The sequence below is a fragment of the Podarcis cretensis genome (genome assembly GCF_951804945.1).
Source record: "Podarcis cretensis genome assembly, chromosome: 8".
NCBI classification, from domain to species: domain Eukaryota; kingdom Metazoa; phylum Chordata; class Lepidosauria; order Squamata; family Lacertidae; genus Podarcis; species Podarcis cretensis.
In genome coordinates this window covers 12983903-13008230 of record NC_137177.1, presented here as the reverse complement: position 1 = coordinate 13008230, position 24328 = coordinate 12983903, and the positions used below count along the sequence as shown (strand labels likewise).

Genomic DNA, 24328 nt, shown 5'->3' with positions numbered 1-24328 from the left:
AAGGCCACAACTTTATTTATTACAGCATGTGAGAAGGTATTGGCTTAAGCATTGGACCACGGAAGATTTGACTCCACCCACTCGGAGAGGGGTGAGTCTGAAGAGGGGTTAACCACAGTCGGGGGAGCCTGTTGATGCTAATACAACCATAAGCTCTCCCCTGATATCACCAAGAGTCGTGCCATGGCCCCCCCACCACACAGGCATCGGACAGGATCCACGACCGCCGGATTCCTTTAACGGAATACCCAAAATTGAAGGGGTAGACGATGGCCACACCTTGCCCTCCCAAACACAAACAACACATTCCAATGCCTAACCGCCAAATACCACGAAAGTTGTGATGATTGCTATGAGGTTGGCGGAAAAAACCCAAAGGCCGGTGCCAATTTGCCAACTGGGGGAAAAAATCCTACCAGGCCCCCTGGGCAGCCAGGACAACCAACCATAGGTCCATAGCAAAGTCAAGAGAAAAGCTAAGCCCTAAAGGGAGTGGTGGATGGGTGACTCGAGGTGAAAATGTGAGCGCAATGGGCAGAATGGCTGGTGCAAAGTTCTCACAAACTTCTCCCATCTCTCACACACAAATAAACTCAGAAATTGACAGATAAACAGCCTTATTCCCATTCACAATCACATATGCACTCACACACACTTCTCCCACCTCAACATACTGAGATTGGAAGTAACGACATCCCATCATATTTCCCCCTTCCCCACCAGTCAGTTGGGCAGCGAGGTGCAGAATGGGATTTTGGAAGTCCCATCATATAGCAATCTTGTTGGTTTTCAAGATCCAGAAACGTTGATGGATTGAAAGATGCATGTAAATATACACACCTCCCTCTTCTATCTCCCCCATCCTTGTTTCCCAGATATCTGGCTGTGTGGTTCTTAATTCTTCCCAGTCAGATGGGAATTGAACTACACAGTGCAATTTCAGAAGTGCGTCACATACTTCCACACAAAGCCCACATTATTGGTGATGGTAAGTGTGCTCCCATCAGCCCTACAAATAGCTGTTGGGTTGATCAGGAGAGCATGAGGGCTATGGGGAGAAAGGTGCACCAGGGAAGGCTTCCACCTTGCTTACAATGAAAATCGTGCTCATCAGCCTTGGGAAGCAGCTCCTTGGCCAGCTGAGGGAAGCACAATTACCAACACAGGACAAGGAGTGAATCCATAGGCAACCTGTTGTGGCTGGCATGAGGCCCATAGGTCACAGGTTGCTCAGCTGTGATGAAAGTAATAGGCAGGTGGCCCAGTCTCATGAGAAGTGTATCAAGCCCAAACAGGGTAGCCCGATCAGCCCAGGAATCACTATAAGTGTTGACCCTGAAAGAGATCCATTTCTGTTTTCTTCCACCCATTTCTCATTTCCAATTTGGTGTCACCAGTCTTGATCTCAGGTCAGGAAGCCAAAGTCTGAATGAACTCTAAATGAAAGTCCGCTTTCCCAGTATGTTCACACTCCTGTTTCAGCGACATCTACACTGGCTTTGTCATGTCCAAAGAATGGAAGATGGCAGTATTCCCAAGGGCATGCCTTCATAGAAGTCACCAAAGGAGGAACAACAGCTGGAAGGAGCGCAGAGAGAAGTTGTATAGTTATTCAACTCCTTTTGATACTCATTTTCTGAAGCTTTTACAGCTCCACAATATCCTTTATGAGGTGAGACAACTGTACACAATATTCCTGATATTGTCACACCATAGACTTGTATAGTAGTATCATGATATTGGAAGTTTTATTCGAAGGTAGAAAATATATCTACAAATAAGAATCAGAATTCACACTATTGCAGTGATAGATGTTTTTCTCCCTCTCTCATAATATATAACTCAGGGACACCCAATGAAGCTAAATACAGAATAATTCAGGACAAAGGAAGTCCTTTTTCAAAAAGTGCATAGTTAAGCTATGAGTTTCATTCCCTCAAGATGTAGTGATGGCTACCAGGTGAGGTGGCTTTGTCTAGGCATACTAGTCACAATGGCTAAGTTTTACTCAGAGACTGTGGGTGCCCAGTGGCATGCATGTGCATCGTGACATCACACCACGTCATGTGCATGCTGCTAGGCCTCCGCCGGCTGCCACTGCTCTCAGGTGCCCCAGCATCAACTGGGCCTCTATTGGAGCCCGCTTCCACAGTGGCAGGGCTGAGGCATTGGAGCGTAGGTTCCCACGGCTCCATGGAGATGGCACGAGGCCTCCACCAAGGCCATTCACTGCCACAGATTCCTGTCAAAAGTCTACTGGCAGGGCGTTCCACCTGGCAGGGCCTGTCACACAAAAGGCTTGATCTGACTTGGAGGCTAATCCCCGGGGGTGCAGGGAGAATTGTTCCACCAGAGGATCTCGCTGCTTAAGGTGGAGCATAAGGGATTGTGCTGTCCTCAATGTACTTTGGGCTCACATTGCTCAGGAATCTGTAAAAATAAACATACAGGGTGCGGATATTTCACCCCTCCCATTGCAAGAATCTGCCGATGTTTCAGAAAGGAGGGGGCGGATTTTGCTTATTACTTATTCCGCTCCAGCCTGACTTCGAAGAGGGAGTCTGAGTGTTATCTGTGTATAGATAAGGTTGCTGCTCATGCAGCTGTAACACTCAGTGCAGTCCAGCGTCTCCATTTAGTCTGTAGTTAGTTTGTATAGTAGCTGTAGAGAATAAAATAAGTTATTCTACAGAAGCTGTCATTCGTGTGGTTCATGCTCTGCTGTGCTCCGCTGACTACTAGAAGCGAGTTTGGTGCTCACAGCTCTGAGTTGTGAGTCCACAGCACTTAGACCTGCTTCCTGCGTGGATGGTCTCTGGAAGTGCTTTCCAGCTCGCCTGGCCCAGTCGGGGCTGAAGAGGTTGAGCCCAGTCGGTGGCACTGGCTCAAAGGCGAAGCTAACACAGGGCTGCCTTCAGATGTCTCCTAAAATATATAGAATTACTCATCTCCTTTACATCTGAGAGGAGGGCTTTCCACAGGGTGGGCGCCACTACTGAGAAGGCCCCCTGCCTGGTTCCCTGCACTTTAATTCTTGCCGTGTGGGAAATGCCAGAAGGACCTAGGTGCTGGATCTCAGTGTCTGGGCTGAGGAGGTCCTGACATACATAATGGGGTAATAACCCCACTGGATTGCACGTGGGGAGTATTGTGGCCTGTTGCCTCCACATGGGCATACAAACAGAAGCTTCTTATCTGGATACCCTATTTTTGGGGGGGGGGGGGGGCAGGCAGAGACTGCAATCAGTGCTCAGATTAAGACTAAACCTATCAAATGCCCAAGTTGTAATGATTGCTATGAGGGTGCTGAAAACTAGAGGGCTAGACCCAATTTCCCAACTGGGAGATTTTTGAAGAGGGTGCACAATTTCCACCCCTCACATAAAAGAGAGATGTGGTTGTCAGCTACAAAAGAAGTACATTGAGTGTACCTTGATTAGCTACAACAGATGGGGTGGGGTGGTGATTGTTTTACAGCGCTTCAACGGGCTGAAGTGACCAAGTTGCTTCTCCCTCTCATCAAACGATCCCCCTGGGCCAGAGGAGTGTCAGCTGAAGAAATGAGGAGCTAGGACTTCCGGGTTAGCGCCATAAGCTAATGGCGGATTCCCTCTGATTTGGAGGGACCAGCTCCGTGAAAATCGGGTCTGCACAGCTACGGTGAAGCGGGGACCCTACAGGAATCACAGGCGGGTGAAGCCTGTGAACGTGGGACTCGGCGGGCACCCTTTGCGCCCCCCCAAATCGCAAGGAAACCCGTTTACGGGCTTTGGAGCGGAACGGGGTGAGCTCTTTTCACGGAGCGAAGCTGCATAGCCATTGCTGGAGAGCGCTGACTTTTTCTTGTGGACAATTGGATTTTAAACAACAACCCGTGAGTAGAACGGAAATTGGGCTTTTAAAATATTTTTAAATTGGCACCAATCGGGGAAGGTCTAAACAGGAAGTCCACCTCCCCTTTCTGTAAATAAACTGAAGCAAAGAATATGTTAACTAAGGTCGTGGAGAGTCTTACCTAAAGGATTAAAACTCCACTGATTGAAACTACTATCAATACTCTTTTCGGAAGCAGGGAAACCTGCAGGAGAAGGTTAAAATTTAGGAACTGAAGCGCCACTTCCCTAAAACCGGGAGCGGTCTGCAAGAGCCCATTGACGGTGAATTGATAAATCTGACAGCTACCTGTCAAGATATAAAAGAAGGGCTTTGTTGCTATTGTCCGTTTCTGTGTACAAAAAGAAGGAAGGTAATTTGAATTGCTACAACTTTACGTCTGGGACTTTTGGGACCGTGCTGGAAGGAGCGAATGGAAACTGTGTCCCTCTAGAGGGAGCTTTTGGATATTGTTGCAAGAATGCAGCTGGGCTAAAGATAAAGGCTCTGAGAAATCAGCTTTGACCTTGGATATTTTTAAGGATGGCGGTTGAGAAGGAAGTTGCGTCTGAATTGAACAGGACATTTTATCTGCTGGGTAAGCTGCAAGAACAGATAAATGTTATGGCTACTAATGTTGAAACTCTGGGAACAAAAGTGGGCATCGGCAAAGAGGTTGACAGGAACCCGGCACAGGAGTCTATCTTAATTGAACAAATTGGAGAACCAGAGAAGGAGAAAGTTGCTGCTGTGAAAGTGATGCAAGGGGGAGCTCTAACCCTACAGAGGCAAATGTTGGATTATAACTTGAGGCCCTATATGATTGCTACTACGAGAAGCCAGTCTTTGGAGGTGAGAGCCTGGCTTGGGGTGGAAAATGAGGGATGGAGAGATCACCCTATGTGGGGATCAGGTAACTTTTGGGATGTGAATCTGAGCCAGGTGGAGATTGGAGTCTTTGGGGCCTCTGGATTTGGAAGGAGTGTGAAACAAGATTTGGAATATTCTATGGGCCCTACCTTCAACTATGGAAGCCTGGCAGACTTGCTAAGAAGGAATATGAGTACTGTTGGGTTGGAGCTCCCCCGAGATTTGTCTTTTAACACCAAAGACTATCAAAAGATCGGCAGAGGGGACACAAAAGAGAGCTAAGAGCCTCAGACTTAAGATCTCCAGGTTGATTGACTTTTATTGATGGAACTGTTGGTAGGGGCCGAGACCGGGGAGGGGAGTTGGTGAAAGAAAAATTGGGAATCTAAAGTGTATATCTTTTTTCTTTTCTTTTTTCTTTTATTGAGAGATGGGAAAATCGTGGAATGGAATTTCTATTATCTCAGGGGAAACGTCTTAAGAGAATAAGTTCAGATATATAAGTTTTAAATGAGAAATAAGATTAAATAAAGTAAAAGTGGATGGCTAATTGGTAAAAGAGAGAATGGAAAATTACAGTATATTAAGATAAGTTATAAGGATAAAAACAAGGATGAAGGATTTGCTGAAATATCTATTTGAGGTAGAATACAAAGAGGGGAGGTGTGAGGAGGTCAAGGAAATAAGTTAAGAAATGGAACTATATTAAGGTTGGTTTTTTTATTGTATTTTTTTTCTTTTTTTCTTTCCCCCCCCCCTTTTTTTCTTTTTGGCTGTTTTTTGCTTTTTTATCTCTTTATTTTACTTTTACTTTGGATATGTTGTGTTTCTGTATTCTGTGTTCCTTTTTGTAATTTTTTTTTTGAAAATTTGAATAAATATTATTTGAAAAAAAAGAAAGAAATGAGGAGCTAGTGGAAATTTTCTTCTGATCTGACCGTTGTGTAGAAATAAATTCACATCACACAAAAGTAAGTTTTAAAGCTTTACTTGCAAAAACTGGTTTTAAATTTACAAAAGCAATAACTGATACAGTGTCTCTGTTATATGTTTCTATTCTTACAAATAGTGATCAATCTATAAAATAACAATTACCAATTTGATTCTTCTAAGAACATTGCCCTTCCCCAACACCATGACCAAATATCCTTAATTAGATAAATACTGAAACACAACACAGATGTTTCAGCAACAACAATTTATTTTGATTGTGAACAAAGGAAAATTTAACCCATATATCATGAGACAAAGCCCCCAAGACCCACATTTCTTCCTTAGCTTCTCTATCCCCTGCATCACATTTCCAAAATAGAGGACTCAAAATCAAGGGTCCTGTGAATCCCAGTCGCTCTGCAATCCCACCATAGACAAGCAACCTCCACCTCCATTAAGTGGTGGACTCCAAAAGGAAGAAGGTATTCTCCTCTCCTAATTACCCTTCAAAGTTAAGCGGCTGTGGGGAAGGCAGAGTGTCACAGCATCTTGCCTGGGTTATAGTGCCCAAAAAGTATCCATTATATGGTGATGTCCTTGCCAACTCACAAAAAGATGGGGTTGCACAGCCTTTATAAGATACATCAGGAACCAAACTGTTATCTGGTAAAGAGAAAGGGGCATGGTCACAGGAGTAATGGGTAGTAACGGATGTGGGTTTGTGCAGAAGAGAGAGAATAGGCACTTTGTTTTTACTGTTAATGGCATTGCACAAGTATAGAAAGCATGTCAGAATCACATCATGAGATGAATTCTTATTCTTATTCTTATTACCCTGCCCACCTGAATGGGTTGCCCCAGCTGCTGTCAGATGTCTTCTAAAAGTTGTATAGCTGAATATCACACATATGTTTAAAACGTAGAAAACAATTAACTAAATTCTCTTTTAGTTATTATGGGAGAGGGGCCCAATCCACACTGAAATTGCATTCCAGATCAGAGCCCCATGGCTGCTTTTACTTTTCAAAAAAGGCTAACGAAAACCCTCTTTTAAAAAACAGTCTCGCATGTAAATTAACAAACAAATTATTTCTCTCTTTCTCACCCCCCCCCCCCCACCGAAATATACAGGCTCATCTATATAAATATGAAGCAAAAGTGAGTTTAACACTGTAATATTTTCAAGAAAAATAAAACCTGCCCCCGCAACAGACAGACTATTTTCTGGCATGAAGCCACAAACAGAATTACAGCAACCCATGCACCCTGGCAGGCTGTGTTTCTCCTCTCCCACTCCTGGGCAGGCAATGCTACTTACTATGAACAAGGACGAATGAAATGCATTGAGTCTCATTCCCATAACAACTGATAGTTTCCAAGTCCAGACAACCTTCTGAACCAGATGCACGACAGGCCTCACACTTTCGCCGATTGCGAACACGTTCTGTGTCTATCAAAAGCAATGACTACAGTTAACACCTAGATCCAACCCATATATCTCCATAAAAATTCCTACATTACAGTTCTATAATTCTCAGAGGTAGTTGCAGTATTCTCCACTGCACTCTGCTTCTGGCATTAAACAAGCAGATTTGGTTACTACCTTGAAAAACTAGACAGAGGTGCCAGCAACTGGGGTGCTGGACTTCACCTGTCTTATTGTGTGCTTTGGGATGGGGAGAGAGAGAACAGATAGGTTTCAGGTGGAAGACCGTCCTGTGATTAGCCAGCCCTGGTAGGTTGACCCTGAAAGGGCAACTTTAACAGCAGTTTCTTTCTGCTTGGTGTTTTCTGCTTTGGGTGCTATCTGTCCTTGGCAGGAGAAGGAATTAAGAGCTAGCTTTCAAGAGAGAGAAATATGCTGCTGATAGTTTTTCTCTCATTTCTTCTCTTAATATTCATACTGATACTGTTTTAAAATATGTGTTATATTTTAAAGTCGCAACTGAAATGGGCAAAAAAGAGTTGTACATTGTAGTGGACGACTTGCAAAGTATAGTGCTGGGTTGCCAATGTAGCTAATTTGCCACTGCTGCTTTTACTGCATTGCTTATCTTCCATTATGCATTGTGGCATGTATTTCTTATTACTATTAAATATATTTATGTATATAATGTTATGTACGTACATTATGTTCTTTCTTTGTTACGTTGTTCTAAACTGTACTGTCACCTATTGAAGAATATATATGTGTATGTTTGTGTGTAAATGTGTTTTTGTGCATTTTATTTATTACTATTATTATTTTGTATGTAATACATTTATATACACTTAATACTTAAAAGAGGCCCCAGGTCTCTGCATGTGTACACACACACACACACACACACACACACAAACACATAAACACCAGGTAACAGTGTAGGACTTCCTGGAGAGAGGCACGGTGGTTATTTCTCTGCTAGCTCTGCCTGACAGAAGATAATTACATGGTGATTGATAATAGTCAAACAAATAGACTGGCTATTAAATCACTCTGGACATAAGGATGATCTGGGAGTTAGCTCCAAGATGTTGGGATCAAGGTTATTTTTCTACAGCCTAGGCCTCGCAATTTGGACAGGGTTTAGAATGAGCTGGCCATCATGCCCAAATGCCACAAAATTGCCTTATAAGAATCACACCCTCTCTTTTAAAAGCATCTCTTGGACAATGACATTGTAATGAGAGACACCCCTCCATTTGCTGGGGTGAATCTACAATTGAAAATCTGTGGGTACCACTTTCTCTTGTTGAGAAAACAGAAAGGAAACTAATTCTTAAAGTGTCTAAAGTAGAGAAGAAAGCTTGATTTATGGTGGACAAGAAAGATTAAAACATATGATAGGAACTCCGGTATGGAAAAAATCCATAATCCATAATACTTTTTGTTTGTGTCTTTGTTTGTTCTCTGCCACTAAAGAACTGGAGAAAATGAAAGTGACACAGCCATAATTAGCTATGAGAAAGGAATCTGCTTTAAGATAACACAGTCACACTTATGGAAGTCCAATTCTGTGAGGAAACATTAAAATGGATTAAGTGGCTAATATGTTTCAGAACATTAAAAGTATATCTTATGCCAAAGGCACATTTGGATCATCCAGTGACTGTTGGCTGAACAATTAAAAATGATCAGAACAATATTTGATGAAGAAGAAAACGAGTCAGAGGATGATGAAAAGAATGAGCCAGAGGACTCTAATGTGGGAAATGGAAATGGGGAATGTGCAGAGGCTTCAAACCAAATTGATGAAAAGTTGGCAGGACTGCATCAGGAAATAATTCAATTGAAGGAAGCAGATCGTCATGCGGAAATCGAAATGACTTCCATACAAGAATTTGGAGAAGTAGAAGATAAAATCACAAATGCTGATTGGGAGAATAATCTGCTTTTGACACTGATGGAGTCAAGAAGGGACAAAGCTTTGGGACTTCAGTCCTGGCCTTTCTTTAGTTCTAGCAGAGAAAAAGTATTCTGCATACAATCCGGAGCCAGTATGGTACTTTTTATGGGAGAAGGCTGAAGAAAAAAAATGAAAATGGAAGGTCCAAGAAGAGAAATTTGGGATGCTATCATAAACACAAAAAGAAATGGAACACAATATACAGAACTGGAAAATGAACCAACAAATTATAATGAGAAACAAAAATTGAATACTGACCCAATGTGTGATCACAACTGAGAGACTTTAATATGGACATTTTATGGAATTTAGTATTATTCAAGACAGAGTAATGGTAGTGGTAATTAATACAGGTAAAAGAAAAAGAAAAGAAAAAGGTTAACGTTTATTAATAATATGAACAATTAGGGAAACTTTCTTGGACTTTTTGTAAGAAAAAGAAATGAATGATTCTGATACACCCAGACTGAAAAGACATTGTTAAATAGAAACTGGAGAAGATGGGTGTATGCATGGACGAAAGGTTTTCATAATCATATTTTCTTTTGTTTGTGTACAAACAAGTGTACACTCCACTTCCCTAATACTCCTTCCTTTCACCAAGCAGTACACTCAGACAATCCAACCCATGCAGGAGGCCATTTTAAAACCTTGACTGAGGAAACCATCATCACAATCCCAACACCCTTTTTCTCAGCAGTGCTGCTTTTGTAGTTATCTGGCTGGGGGGCCATCAGCAGCAACTGAGGGCTCCACTCACTTCCTCCCCAGTTCTTCCCAGCAGGACAACTCCCAGAGCTAAGTGGAATAGCAAGGAGCATGGTGGAAATGTATTATTCTCTCCTTCCCCCTCTCTAGTACCCAAAATGCATCCGGAGTGATTCACACACCCAAGTATCGTCAGTAAATAATGCCAATAAATGCTTTTGGGCAGTACACATGGTTTCTCTTTGAAACACAGGTTGTGATGCTGATTCTAACACTCTCCCATTTAAACTAGGGAAATGAATCAAGGACTAGAACAGTGTCATTTCTATATAACCAACCAAGGAAGAAATTTGAAACCTCAATGTAATGGTTGTAAGGGGTTACTTGTTCGTAAGTTGCCTGCTAGTTGTGTCCGATTGCCTGGTTCTCCATGCCTCGGCTGACAGCACATACTCCGTGGCCGGTCAGTCGCTTGCAGAATCTGTCAGTGGGCATTTCTTGAACCTTTTCCAGCATAAGAGCTGTTTGACGCCAAGTCTCCTCCTACTTTCCCTGCGCGGAACTCGTCTGCGCAAGTAAGGGGAAGGCAGGGGTGTGCCAGCGCTCTCTCCACTAGTCTCTGATGCAGGGTCTTGGAGACCAGTCTCCAATTCCTCCATCTCCCTCCCTTCTCTACTGGTGTTGCGCTGAATTCCTTCCCCCCTGCTGGTCCCCTCTCCGGCATCGCTCTGGAGCCCTGCCTCCGCCTCTCGCTCTGATGTCAGTTCCCTGACACTCAATGCTATTCATGTTTAGGAATGTATACAGATATATAATTCTAAAAGCATGCAGCTACTTACCAGTATCATGTATTTCATCATTGCAGAGAAAATCGGCACAGCACTCATGGATAGTCTGTAAGTAACCGTCTACTGTAGTGAAACTGTAATTCTCTTCGGTACAATTTGGAGTACACCCCACTACAAATTTTTCTTTTTTAGAGCCACCTGTGAGAGAGAATTGGAAGGAAATAACTACATCTCCACACACAAAAATCAAGATGATTCTTATTGAGATCTATATAATGCTTTCTAACATATTTTGGGGCTTAATGGGTGATTTAAGAAAAAGAATGGAAGCACTGAATTTAGTTTCTTTAAGAATTAACAAAACCACGTAAATAGTTGAGGATGTTTCTGTTGAAATTTGGACATAAATGGGAGAAGACAGACTTTTTTTTCTACACACACAAACTGGTAAGCACTCAAAGAGAGTTCATCCATCTATACCTGATATTCACTGAGTTGATTCAGTGGCCCAACTCAAGAATCTGCCTTGTACTATATTTTTAAGAGGCAAGGGTGGTGTAGAAATTAAAGAAATGAATGAAGGAGATGGTAAGAAGAACTGGCAACCCTGGAAAAAGATAAGGCTAGTATGGGGGTCATGAATGTTCACTTCACAGAGCAAGTTCATATGAAGTAATAAAATACAGTAAAATAAATAAAGGAAGTAATAAAGGAAGAATTAAAAACCCAAGAGCATTTTGCACCTCACATTATAATTACTACAACAGGCAAGTGGTCTTTGGGGGCAAAGTTTGGGGACAGTATGCTGCTTACTGATTTTGGGGGGCTGAATGGGTGATATAAGGGGGGGATTTCAACAACTGAATTTAGCAGGCTATTTCTTCAAGTTGTTTTTTTAAGAATCAACAAAACCATGTAAATATTCTAGGATATTTCCAGTAAAATTTGCACATAAATGGGAGAAGGCTGAGTTTTTTGAGAGGCCAAATTCAAGAAGCTACCTCAAACTATATTTTTGAGAGACAGAAGATGTTACTATGTTTTACATTTTTGTGTTTTTATATTGTAAAGCACCCTGTGATCCTCGGATGAAGGGTGTTGCATGTCGAGGTCCCCAAGCCACCCCCCAAATAACTCACAACGCACACTTAATTTTTGTTTAAGGTTTTTGGCATAATTTTGGCCACAACTTTATTTAAATACAAAACCGTGAGTGGTTGTTTAAGTATTGGTTAAGACTATCTGTTCCCCCGCCTGGGGACAGAACTGACTTCCGGGCACCACCGAAAGACAGTGCGGGGGAAAGCAAATCGGGGAGAAATGGAGCTGAGTCACAAACCCTCAATTCTCTTCCGCATGGGTTTTAGAATTAATTCAAGAGTTTGGTCAAGTAGCAGGATTTAAACTGAACAAGTTAAAAACTAAGGTATTAGAGAAAAATTTAACAGCTATCGAAAAAGAGAGGTTTCAGAATGAGACAGGTCTAACTGTGGTTAAGAAAGCGAAATATTTGGGGATTAATATGACAGCTAAAAATGTGAATTTATTTAAAGATAACTATGAGAAATGTTGGACAGAAGTGAAAAAAGATTTAGAAATCTGGTCAAATTTGAAGCTTTCCTAGTCTGGTCGAATTGCAGCTATAAAGATGAATGTATTGCCTAGAATGTTGTTCTTGTTTCAAACATTGCAAATTGTGGACAAGATGGACTGTTTCAAGAAGTGGCAAAAAGACATTTCTAAATTTGTCTGGCAGGGCAAGAAACCCAGAATAAAATTTAAGATTTTAACTGATGTAAAGGAAAGGGGGGGCTTTTCCTTGCTAGATTTCAAACTTTATTATGAATCAGCAGCTTTCTGCTGGTTGAAAGACTGGCTGCTTCTTGAGAATACAGACATTTTGGATTTAGAAGGTTTTAACAATATTTTTGGGTGGCATGCATATTTGTGGTATGACAAGGTTAAAGCTCATAAAGCTTTTTAAAATCATATTGTCAGGAAAGCATTGTATAATGTTTGGATTAAATATAAAGACTTGTTGGAAAATAAAACTCCAAGGTGGTTGTCACCAATGGAGGCAAAGGCTGTGAAAAGACTCAATATGGAGTCCAAATGGCCGAAATATTGGGAAATTCTGGAACAAGAAGGGGATAAACTGAAATTGCAGAGTTTTGAGAAATTAAAAGATAAAGTGCGAGACTGGCTTCATTATTATCAAATAATGGAGGCTTATAAGTTGGACAAGAAAATTGGCTTCCAGGTGGAAAAATCAAAATTGGAAACAGAATTGTTAGAACCCAAAATCAAGAATTTGTCAAAAATGTATAACTTGCTGTTGAAATGGACTATGCAGGATGAAATGGTTAAATCAGGCATGATCAAGTGGGCACAAGATATTGGTCATAACATTATGTTTGCTGACTGGGAACAGTTGTGGACCACCGGTATGAAATTTACGGCATGTAATGCCCTAAGAGAAAATATTATGAAAATGATTTATAGGTGGTACATGACCCCAGTCAAGCTTGCAAAAATTTACCACTTGTCTGATAATAAATGTTGGAAATGCAAAGAAAATGAAGGTAGGACGTGCCCAAGGATTAAGGCTTTTTGGGAAATGATATATAATGAAATGAAAAAGGTATTTAAATATACCTTCCTGAAGAAACCAGAGGCCTTTCTCCTGGGCATGGTCGGCCAATTAGTGCCAAAGAAGGATAGAACATTCTTTATGTATGCTACAACAGCAGCAAGAATACTCATCGCAAAGTATTGGAAGACACCAGATCTACCCACCTTGGAAGAATGGCAGATGAAGGTGATAGACTACATGGGACTGACAGAAATGACTGGCAGAATCCGAGACCAGGGAAGAGAGACGGCGGAAGAAGATTGGAAGAAATTTAAGGACTATCTTAGGAAATATTGCAAAATTAATGAATGTTAGAATGATGTTTGTTTAGAAACTAAGTGGTTTTCAGCTGTAATGATTAAGTAAAAAGAAAAGAAAGGTTAAAAATTAAATGAAAATTAAGGGAGAGGATTTGCTGAATTAATAATTAGAAATTGGAATACAGAAAGGGGAGGTATGAGGAGGTTGGGGAAGTAAATTATAAGAAAATAAGGGAACGAAACTTTGTTTTTAAATAGTTTTTAGTTTTGTATTTTGTCTTTTTTATATCTGTTATTTTCTGTGTTTGTATTTTGTTTTGCTATTGTTTTTTTTTTTCTTTTTCTGTATAACCTTTAAAACTTCAATAAATATCTTTAAAAAAAAAAAAAAAAAACAATTCTCATCCGCATGCTCCCCGAAGCTTGCCAGCCCTAGTCCCATTCCAGGGATTGGACGAAAAGATGGCAAGCCCCAGGATTCCTTTAACAGAATTCCCTTTCCGCAGCAAGGGGCAGGCCCAGCCTATCCTAACCCCTCCTCCACCAATTTATAACCAATGCCTAACCGCCAATCGAGCCCTTTACGCTCGCCGCCAACCACTCACAATCCCAACCCAACCTTCAACCTTGCAGTTACCACATCCAACCAAACATCATTTCCCAGTACAGAGAGATGTACTCCATCATTGTGGTAAAGGGCCAGAGCCTTGAAGGTAATATCCGGGCGGGAAATAACCAATCCACCCAAATCCGCCACCTTCTTACACACTGCGGAAGTAATGCGCTTCCTGGCCCTTTCAGCAGCCTCAGGTCGAGAAATGCCGTGCCAATTGCGCCTTTGCAGCAATTGTGACCAAAATATTTTAACTGTGGGTATTAAGGTCACCAATTCCCCCAAGTCTCTCTGAATCGTGGTGCGCAAAGTAAAGCAATCATAAGTTGCCACATCGTTCTCCCCCAGCTGAACCACAATTGCCATGGGGGGGGGGCATCCGAAAGCACCCTCTGCTTAATTAGTGGGATGAATTCGCTCCACTGCATTCTGCGCCTGGACATCCACAACACCTGCACATGCTGCAGGAGGCCAAGACCCAGTCCCCTTCCAGACTGCCTAGCTCTGATGCCAGCCCAGTAAACGATGCTGTGCCCCACAATCCAGATGCGGACTGGAGCTAGAAACATGGGCAGGAAGGCCAAGATGGCGCCCCCAGTCCAGACTCGTCAGGGTGCTTGCCAGCTCAGTGCATGATGCTGTGGCCGACAATCCAAATGCGCACAGCAGCTCCTATGAAAAAAAGGAATAACAGACAGGCATCAGCACAGGCATCATTGGTGATGCTTCCTGACATAACCTTTGTCAGCATCAGACTTCCAATGACCCGTATTCACAATCTTGTCTACTAACAGGCCCCAGTGTGCAGCCTTTGCAGCAGCACCTATTTGGAAGGAATGAGGCGTGTTCAGCGGTAGGCAAACCGCAGGCTGCAATAACTGGCGCACGACGTGAGCAATTAGATGCCTGTTGAACTGGAACCCATTTCTGTGCACTAGGATCGAGCCAGCTCCCAGGGGAATGAAAAGCCAAATATTTCCGGTATCCAATAACAGGGCAAGGGCCCACCTCACCTGTGACTGGAAGCCTGATGGTGGCAACCCTGCTCACTAGGTCTGACTTAGAGCTCCAGACACTTATGACAAGCTCCAAAGGAGATAAGGAAAAGTCCTGAGGCAATAAGCCTCCAAACTCTCAGCCCCATGCTGGCTCCAACACAATTTCCCCAACCCTCAGTACACCAAAATTACAATGGAATACTGAAATAAGTCTTGTCTTGATCTTGAACCAGCCGACAAGTCTTAACTTGTAGCGGATACTGCATAGGTCAGATTGACCGGCTTCCTGCCTGCTGTCCTGTGAAGGTTGGAGCCTATTCCAACCTTCCGAGACCCTGTGCACGACACACTTTTAGAAGGGTCTCTGAAAAAATAAAGCTTTACTCTAGCAGACATTGCAGCGGACTGAATTCTGATAGTTTTAACACTGCATCCGATCTGCAGCAGGTGGGCGAATTACTGCAGGTCCTGCTCAGAGGATGGGGGCAGGTTCCTCTGAATGGCCGAGGACTGCCAGCTAAATTTTAAGAAATCAGTCCAGGCCTTCTCATAAGACCTGAAAGTGGATGGGGAAACGTAAGCTACTACTCCTCATAATTATTAATTGTTGCCAAGTGCCACAGGAGCTCCAGAAAAATCCAGCTATAGCTGGGCATCCAGAGCCCAGGATCTGAAGCTCTCCAACTGAAAAAACGGGATAGAGCGACAGCAAAAACATTAGATGATCCCGAAATAAAGCGAGCAGAAACACAGCATTAAACCTTAAGCAGTGCGAAGACTCTGCCAGAGCATGAGGACCTTTTGGCAGGACTCTCACACTGCCTGGTTATCAGACCAAGACAGACCCGACGGTCCCTAAACTCCTCAGTCCAGATGTGCGCTGACACTACAATGGGGAAAACTCAAGAAAAGTTAGGTTATATGTGATTGCCTTGCCCTGCCAGGCTCAAGGCCACTGTACATGATGATGAAGGGACCCCGGGCCATGAGACCACCTGGCCAAGCAGGAATGGAAGGGGCAGCCTGGAGCAACCACCCTGCATACAAAATTTAACTGACCTAGGAATGATAGGATCTGACAAAGCAACACTTGCTTCAGAGGAAGTATTACAAGAATAACATCCTTCAAGGCAAACAGATTTTCCACAGGCAAGCAGATGTTTGAGCAACGGTATCCAGCTAGCCCCCAAATACGTTAAAAGGGGCAGTAGGACCCACTGTCCTCCACTGCCAACAGAACACCCAGCTCCTCAGGGAATAAAGGGGCATCTAGTAAGCTAAGCAGAGGCTGGTGTCACATGAACCAGCCAGTAAAATAATCCACATAACGATACCCCCAGTTAAACGAGTCTTGACTCGCAATGTTCAATCCAGAAAGGCGCTAAAGGACTCAAGTGCTGCACAGCCTATTGAGCAACTCACTGGCATTGCCTTATAAGGACCATCCAATTAAAGCCTAACTACTTAAAATCTTGAGGGTGAACCGGCAGCAGCCTAACAGCCGATTCAGTATCGCATAATGCCAACAAGGCACCTCCTCCAATTTGTTGGTAAGCTCAACTGCCTGATCCAAAGATGCATATTTCACGGAAAAATTCCGGAGGGATAGCATCATTCACTGAGGTGCCTTCGGGATGCAATAAATATGGATCAGATGGAATTATATGGGGCTTTCTTAGGGACGATCCCCAATGGGGATAAATGAAAATCGGGACTAGAAGGAGAATCAAGGGGATCCCACCGTACGTCCCAATGAAAGCTGCTTCCTAACCTTCTTTCTGGCTACCACAGGTAGCTCTCTAACTGGCTTTTGAGTTGCAGTATTCTGAGCCACTGGCTGAAAAGCCAGAGGAATCCAACACCTTGGGAAAAACCCTTCCCACAAGCACAAAGCTACTGACCCATCTAGATAACCTTTTAGCCAGGCTTTCAAGGGAGATATTTTTATGGAAATATGGGTGAGAGGTATTGAGTTATTGCTTGCCAGCCCCCGCTTGGGCAAGATGCCCTGCCTTGTGTTGCCACCATGATGTGTAAATTTACAGGGCCAACACTGGCCAGAAACCCTAAAGAAGTCCCAACAAAGCTGCCACCGGGCCAGCTTCCTGCATACCAGCTTCAGGTTCTATTGCTCAGGGACTTTCCATTTGAAATGTGGAGCTGCGCAAGTGGTCCACATGTCCCCGTCCCTGCGATCCTAGCGAGCTGAGGGGATGATGGCAGCCCTGCGTCTAACATTCCCATCATAGCGAATTACCACTTATAGAATAGTGGGGTTGGAAGGGACTCCGAGGATCATCTAGTCCACTCTCCCACAAAATAATAATAATAATAATAATAATAATAATAATAATAATAATAATAATAATAATAATCTATTTGTACCCTGGGCTTCCCCAGCCACTCTGGGCAGCTTCCAACAAAATATTAAAATGCATCAAACATTAAAAGCTTCCCTAAACAGGGCTGCCTTAGATGTCTTCTAAAAGTCTGGTAGTAGACATCTGGTGGGAGCGTGTACCACAGGGCGGGTGCCACTTCCAAGAAGGCCCTCCACCTGGTTTCCTGTAACTTGGCTTCTCACAGTGAAGGAACCACCAGAAAGGCCCTCGGCGCTGGACCTCAGTGTCCGGGTAGAGTGATGAGGGAGCATGCAGCTGTCCCATACAGGGACCAATCCTGCAACCTAGGCATTACCGGCACCATACGCCAACCAGCTGAGCTATCCAGGATGATCCCTAAAGACCCGGAACAGCCTCACCCTGACCCCTGGAGAGGTCCAAGGTGATGTCTGAATCATCATCAGAGCCCAGGGATGATTTACCTGCAAGGAGGTGTAAGCATCATCCCTGCTCTGCTTTTTCCTGCCTCTGAAGACGCTTCCTTCTGGAAGAAGGCACTTGGGGCATCAGCAAGTCATCCTCTGCAGGAGAGGCAAGCTTTGGAGGCATCTGCAAAGGCCCTGTCATAGTCTGCAAAAAGAAAAACCTAAACAATGTGAGGAACAGGTGAAACCAATGCTTTGTGCCACACATGGGGATGCTATTCAGGCCAGAAATGCTTCCAGAGGCCATCAAATTCTAGGGCCAAGCGGGCCAAGCCCTAGGATCACCTGCTAGGCCAGACATAAATGTTTCCAATGAGATAACAAACTCGAGGCAGCCCACCGCCTGTCCAGGTACCCTTGCTTGCCCTTTAGAGGGAAGCAACTCCTCAAGAAACCCAAAGTTCTTTTTGGGAGCAATAACACAAATGGGCCAAACTACCCAGCAACAAAATAGTCCAAAAGGAGCAGCTTGTTTTGCTTTGTTATAACAATGGCTAAGTGGGGGATATGAACCTTGTCTCCCAGGTCCTAGTCCTGTATTCTAGCCACTAAGCCACAATGGCTCGTCTCTAAAACGGCAGTCGCCACTATCAGGGAAAAACAAACTTGAAGAAAATAAACTTGTTCAGAAACAGCATAGTTAAAGAGCATACAAAGAGTGCTCATTGGAGGCACAGAGAGCCTCTGGCTCCACTCTGTCTGCCTAAGATATACATTAGCAACAAGTGAGCCTGCAAACAAACAAATACATTCTTAATAGAGAGAACGAGTCACATGTCACAGAAACTTAACAATTTACTGTACTGCTAACTGTAGCAGGCTTAGGCTTGAATGATATGTGCAGGCCATGCAGGCCTCCCTGCTTCTGCTCTCTGCCTTTTTGTCTCATTGCAATATTAAAGGAACTCAAAATAGTGCTCCCGCCCAAGGCTAGATTAAAATTTGGCCAACACTGCACGCACCCAAAATAAAGCCAACCTATGGGGATACTATAAATGAAAGTGATTCCAGGTAAGCTGTGAACAGCCCTGACTAGCCCCACAATTAAACAGGCGAAAATGGGGAAAACCTTTTTGCAAAGAAAGCCCCTAATGGGGGCTCTCTCCCTACTGGGAAAGGCAAGCCCAGGAGGATTATGCACAGGCAGCACTCACAGGTACAGGGAGAATCTTCCCAAAGGGCAGGGTAGGGGGTGGGGTGGGAAATCAAACAGGGGGAAAAAGGGGAGAATTAAATTAATTAAGGGACTAGAGAAGATTAAAAAGAAGGGGAAAATAAAGAAATGTAACCAGACAATGAGACAATGAGAAGATCGCTCCACTGTCCTCCAGACGGTCCAAGTGCTCCAGGTGATCCGTTGCACGCAGCAAAGAGAAAGCTCCAGGCTGCGTGCAGAGTATTTAAACATTACCCCTCCCACCAAAATTGCAACATAACTTTTACCCCAGCAACCCAGTGAACCAATCACTGCCCCAGGCCATCTTTAGAGACCCTGCCTGGTATCAGAGGGGTGGCTCAGCAGACCCCACAAAATGGTGGGAAGTTTGAGCCCTTTCTTCAATGAATGTGCCCAGGCAGCATCTCTTGGATCTCAGCAAGAGAAATCTTCTGGATGCACCTTAGACAGCAAGCCCATTATATGTCAACAGACTAAACAAAGTGTTTTAGGCAGAATCACAGGCTTGGTTCACGTACAAACTCACATATACACCTTGTATCTTTTCTAGTTCTTTAATGGTTCAGCACTTAATGACTCAGCTGAATACATGAACTATCTCTCCACTTTAAAAAAAAAAAATGGTTTCTGTTTCTCAACATAGGATGAGATCAAGATGCACACGTACATTTCTCGTGAACGTACATATGCAAGTCATCCCTAGATACTCTAGGGATGGTAGGCCCACAGACTCAGTTTTAATAAGACAGAAATGTTTTGTACTCACGTAACCCGTTTCTGGTTAAATGTGCAAAACAAAGGCCATCCTCAATAGCGCAAAATGGATCCCATACATCTTCACCCAAAGAATTGTCAAAACATTCCTCATATGCCATTGCTGCAGGGAAAGAGGAGGAGACAGTGCTACCCCATTGAGTTGCCCGTTTTTTTGAGAAATGACATCTACATTCATGGTTAGAAATATGGCCATGATCACACCCTTTGTTGGATGCAATCCACCCAGCCAGACATGAGCAGTTTTCATCTTCTTAGGATCCACTTGCAATGGTGGGTCGAGGGCTGCATACATAGAAACACCAACTTCCCCATCACACAAACACACAAATATACAGAGAAACTGGCAGATGCATAGTCTTCTTCCCATTCATAACCACATATGCATACACATGTTTCCATTTCTCAAAACACAGAGACGGGAAGCACCCTGACACCCCATCACACTTTCCTCCTATCCACCAATCAATTTAGGTGCAGAATGGAATTTTGGAAGTCTTGTCATATAACAATCTTACTAGCTTTCAGGATCCACAAACAGTAATGGATTGAAAGATGCATGTTCACAGACACACACTCCCCCCCCTTTCTCACACACAAGCACACAGTGACAGACAGCCAAATAGTTTATATTGATTTATGCATTCACACACTAGAGCAAAGGCATCCCCTTTCCCCACCATAACACATGATAATAGGAAAATGTAATCCACCCCCATTCTACCTTCTGCATTCCTATTGACCAGATATCTGGCTATGTCGGTCTCACTTTGTCCCAGCACCAGTCAGATGGGCACTAAGCGCCACAGTGCAATTTCAGAAATCCCACCACACATTCTGCACACAGCTCACAAAAAGCTGTTGGGTGCATGAGGGTAATGGGGAGAAAGGCACACCAAGAGAGGCTTCCCCATCCACCTTCCTCACAATGGAAATTGTGCTCATCAGCCCTGCCAAACCGCTGCTTGGCCAGCTGAGGGAACCACAATTACCAACACAAGGCAAAGAGTGAATCCACAGATAGGGGTCATAAGCAACCTGTTGCAGCTGGAAGGTTGCCTGTAAGCCACATTGGTACCCCAGTCTCATGAGAAGTTTATCAAGCCAAAGCAGAGTAGCCAGATCAGCACAGGTAACACTGGGAGTGTTGACCCTAAAATCAAGCACTACCAGTGAAGATTTACATAATGCCAACTTCATGAAACAGAATCTCTACCAGACCCTCAACTAGTGAGTCCCATAACAAAATTACTATTCTATTTGACAGTGAGGTGTTTAGGGGATAGATTTTGTTTTGAATGACTATAGGTGCTGGAAATATGGTTTGTTGGTCTTCTCCCACCCTCCAAAATTTATGGTCTTGTGTCCCCAGATCCTCTTGGTCTAATCCACTTTTTTCAGCTTCCTTTCTCATCCATGAACCTATCTCAGTCTTCCTAGCTTAGTCCACTGCATACATATCTCCTCCTAGATGGGAGGGGGGGATAAAGCAGGATTTCAGGTTCCTACTCACCTGGAGAAAGCAGGACCAAGAGAAGGCAGATACTGAGGAACAACTTCATACCTCTGAGGAAGACTCAGACAAAGCAGCAGGGGACCTGTGGAGGAAGACATTGGCCTGGATCAATGCGGCTAGAGTTGGAAAGAATTTATCCAGTGAGAGGAGGGAGATGATGAAAATAGAGATTGCGTATAATGTTTTATTAGAACACAAAGTTCAGTGTTGTATCACTAGAGTCAGCCAAGTTAACGTGTTCAATTCTGTAACGTTCAGTCATTTTACAAAATGTATCCTTCAAAACATAAATAGAAGTGAAGATGAATCTATTTTTTTGTTTCATTGTTTTCACAGCACTCAGACATCCATGGAGTAACAGATGTTTTTTTTCTACCTGGGTTTTACCATAACCATCAAGTTCTCCATTAATGGGCAAGTGTATTGGCAGGCCAGCTGCAGCAATGGCTCACCTCTCCAAAAGGGTGTGGGAGAATGTGATACTTATGACCAATACCAAATTGAAGGTCTACTAGCCTTGCACGTTGAGCATGCTGCTTTATTAATGTATGTTGTGGGCAATTTACAACCACTAAGAGCCATACCTTAATGCCTTCCACATGTACTGTATCAGGGAGATTTTTGGGCATCACATGACAGGACAGATTCACAAAGATTCTCTTTTATTGTCCATTCTGGGTTGCCCAACCACTGCCACAGTGTCCTTTCTCTTGGTAGATCAAGATGAGCAGATGACAGCAAAGGTTGCTAGGTTTTTAGCTGGGGAAATCAGAATAAGGTCCACTATTTGACTGCTGATTCAGGACCCTAAGGTGTGTTTTATATAATCGACTTTTTATTTCTGTTCGTTGTATATCACATTGTTGTTTTGTTGCTATGGCCAATGGCTAATACAAATAAAGATTAATTCATTCAAAGATTCTGCACTGGCTTGGTCATTCCCAGAGAATGGAAGATAGTAGGATGGCCCCAAGGATATGCTCTACAGGGAGCTGGCTTCAGGCACCAGACCCATTGGCAGACTAGCTCTGGGTTACAAATATGTCTGCAAACATGACTTGATGACTGGCAACATCCACCCAGCTATTTGGGAGTCCATTGCAGACCACCACAGTGCCTGGAAGCAGGCAGTTAGGTCATGCATTCATAGCAGTCACCAGAAGAGGAATGACAGCTGGGAGGAGCGCAGAGCAAAGATTTCTCTCTAAAAGTTATGTACCGGTATTTATTTATTTCCATGACATCTGGTGGGAGGGCGTTCCACAGGGAGGGCACCACTGTCAAGAAGGCAGCCTGCCTGGTACCCTGTAACTTTACTTCTAACAGTGAGGGAACCACCAGAATGCCATCAGAGCTGGATCTTAGCATCATGAACAATGGGGGTGAAGATGCTCCTTCAGGTATGCAGGGCCAAAGCTTTAAAAGTCAGCACCAACATTTTGAATTGTGCTCAGAAATACACTGGGAGCCATTTTAGATCCTTTAGGATCCTTTAGGTGTCATATGGTCCTAGTGGCCAGTCCCAGTCACCATTATGGCAACCACATTCTGGATTAGTTATGGTTTCAAAGTCACCTTCAAGGGTAGTTTCAAGTAAAGCACATTGCAATAATCCAAGCAGGAGATAGCCAAAGCATGTACCACTCTGCCAAGACAGCATTTGGGCAGTAATGTCTCAGCCGGCGCACCAGATGGAGCTGGTAGGCAACTTTCCTGGAAACAGAATTGACTTGTGCCTCCATGGACAGCTGTGCGTCCAAAATGACTCCCGGGCTGCACACCTGGTCCTTCAGGACCAAGGAGTCCCCCTCCCCCCTCTCTCTCTCACACACACCTACCTCTTGGCCCCCTGAAACAGTATTTCTGTCTTGTCATCATTCAACCTCAACCCGTTAACCACCATCCATCCTCCATCCACCTCCAGGCACTCACACAGGATGTTCATTGCATTCACTCACTTTGACATTCTGGGGAAAGATTAATGAATCACAGTCCCATATTGGGACACATTTCAGTCATTGAACAGTTCAGCCTTGGCAACTCAGAGGGTGCCATGAGCGGCAAGGCGTCTGAACGCTCATCCCCCAGCACCTTTTTCTTGGCAACGCCCAGGAGGAAGGAGCAGAACCACTGTATAGCAGTAGTACCAACTCCTCCAGACAATCCAGAAGGTTACCATGGTGAATGGTATCAAAAGCCACTGAGAGATCCAGCAGAACCAGGTAACAGCTTTCACCTCTGTGCCTACCCAGCCAGAGATCATCGATCATCAATCATCCCTTATCTGTTATAGCAGGATAGGCCTCATAACAACAAATGGAATCAGGGCCTTCCTAGTAGGGCTGAACATTGCGCAGCCCAAGCAGTTGCACCGAAGGGACTCATTTCAATCAATCCATCTCCCTTTTGGCACAGAGGTATAGGGACTCATTTGAGGAGATTTCACCCCTCCCATACCCAAGAATCTCCTGATCATCTCCTGAGGTCTCTGCTGACTCTACAGAGAGGAGGAGCAATGTACTGCTCTCTACTTAATTAGTCAAGTGAGTTAGTCTCTCTGTGTGTGAGAGAGTCAGTCAGTGTGTCGGAGAGAGAGTGCAAGAGATCGTGTTTATAGATAAGATTGCTGCTAAGAGCAGCTGCAGGCACTCAGAGTATAGCATTGATTTATGCTCAGAATATTTAGCTCTGTATATAGTTTGTATAATAGCTGTAGTTACAGAATAAAAGGAAGATATTCTACAGAGCTGCTCTCCGAGTGGTTTATACTCTGCAAGACTCTGCAAAACGCTGCTGCGCAACGGCTGTATAATTGTGACAGTGAATCCGGTGCTCTCAGCTCCAAGCTGTGAGTCCACAGCACTGTGACGTGTTCCTGTGGGAAAGGAGGTCTCTGGCAGTGCTACCCAGCTCGCCTAGCCCAGTCGGGGCTGTAGTGCATGAGTCCAGTTGGTACACTGGCTCAAGGGCGAT

The 24328-nt window shown here is 43.8% G+C and overlaps 2 long non-coding RNA genes across 2 annotated transcripts in view; both read right to left on the bottom strand.

Moving 5' to 3' along the window:
• The window catches only part of LOC307221798, a 49376-nt gene extending 47825 nt beyond the window's left edge, over nt 1–1551 (bottom strand). Inside the window, exon 1 of the long non-coding RNA XR_013841528.1 lies at nt 1335–1551. This is a non-coding gene — a long non-coding RNA (uncharacterized lncRNA). The remainder of the gene's footprint in view (nt 1–1334) is intronic.
• Nucleotides 1552–5773: 4222 nt separating this feature from the next.
• Nucleotides 5774–19971, bottom strand: LOC307221796. The gene is made up of 4 exons (XR_013841526.1): nt 19832–19971; nt 10610–10756; nt 6995–7126; nt 5774–6339 (listed from the first exon to the last, which is right to left on the bottom strand). It is a non-coding gene; the product is annotated as an uncharacterized lncRNA (long non-coding RNA).
• Nucleotides 19972–24328: the final 4357 nt, after the last annotated feature.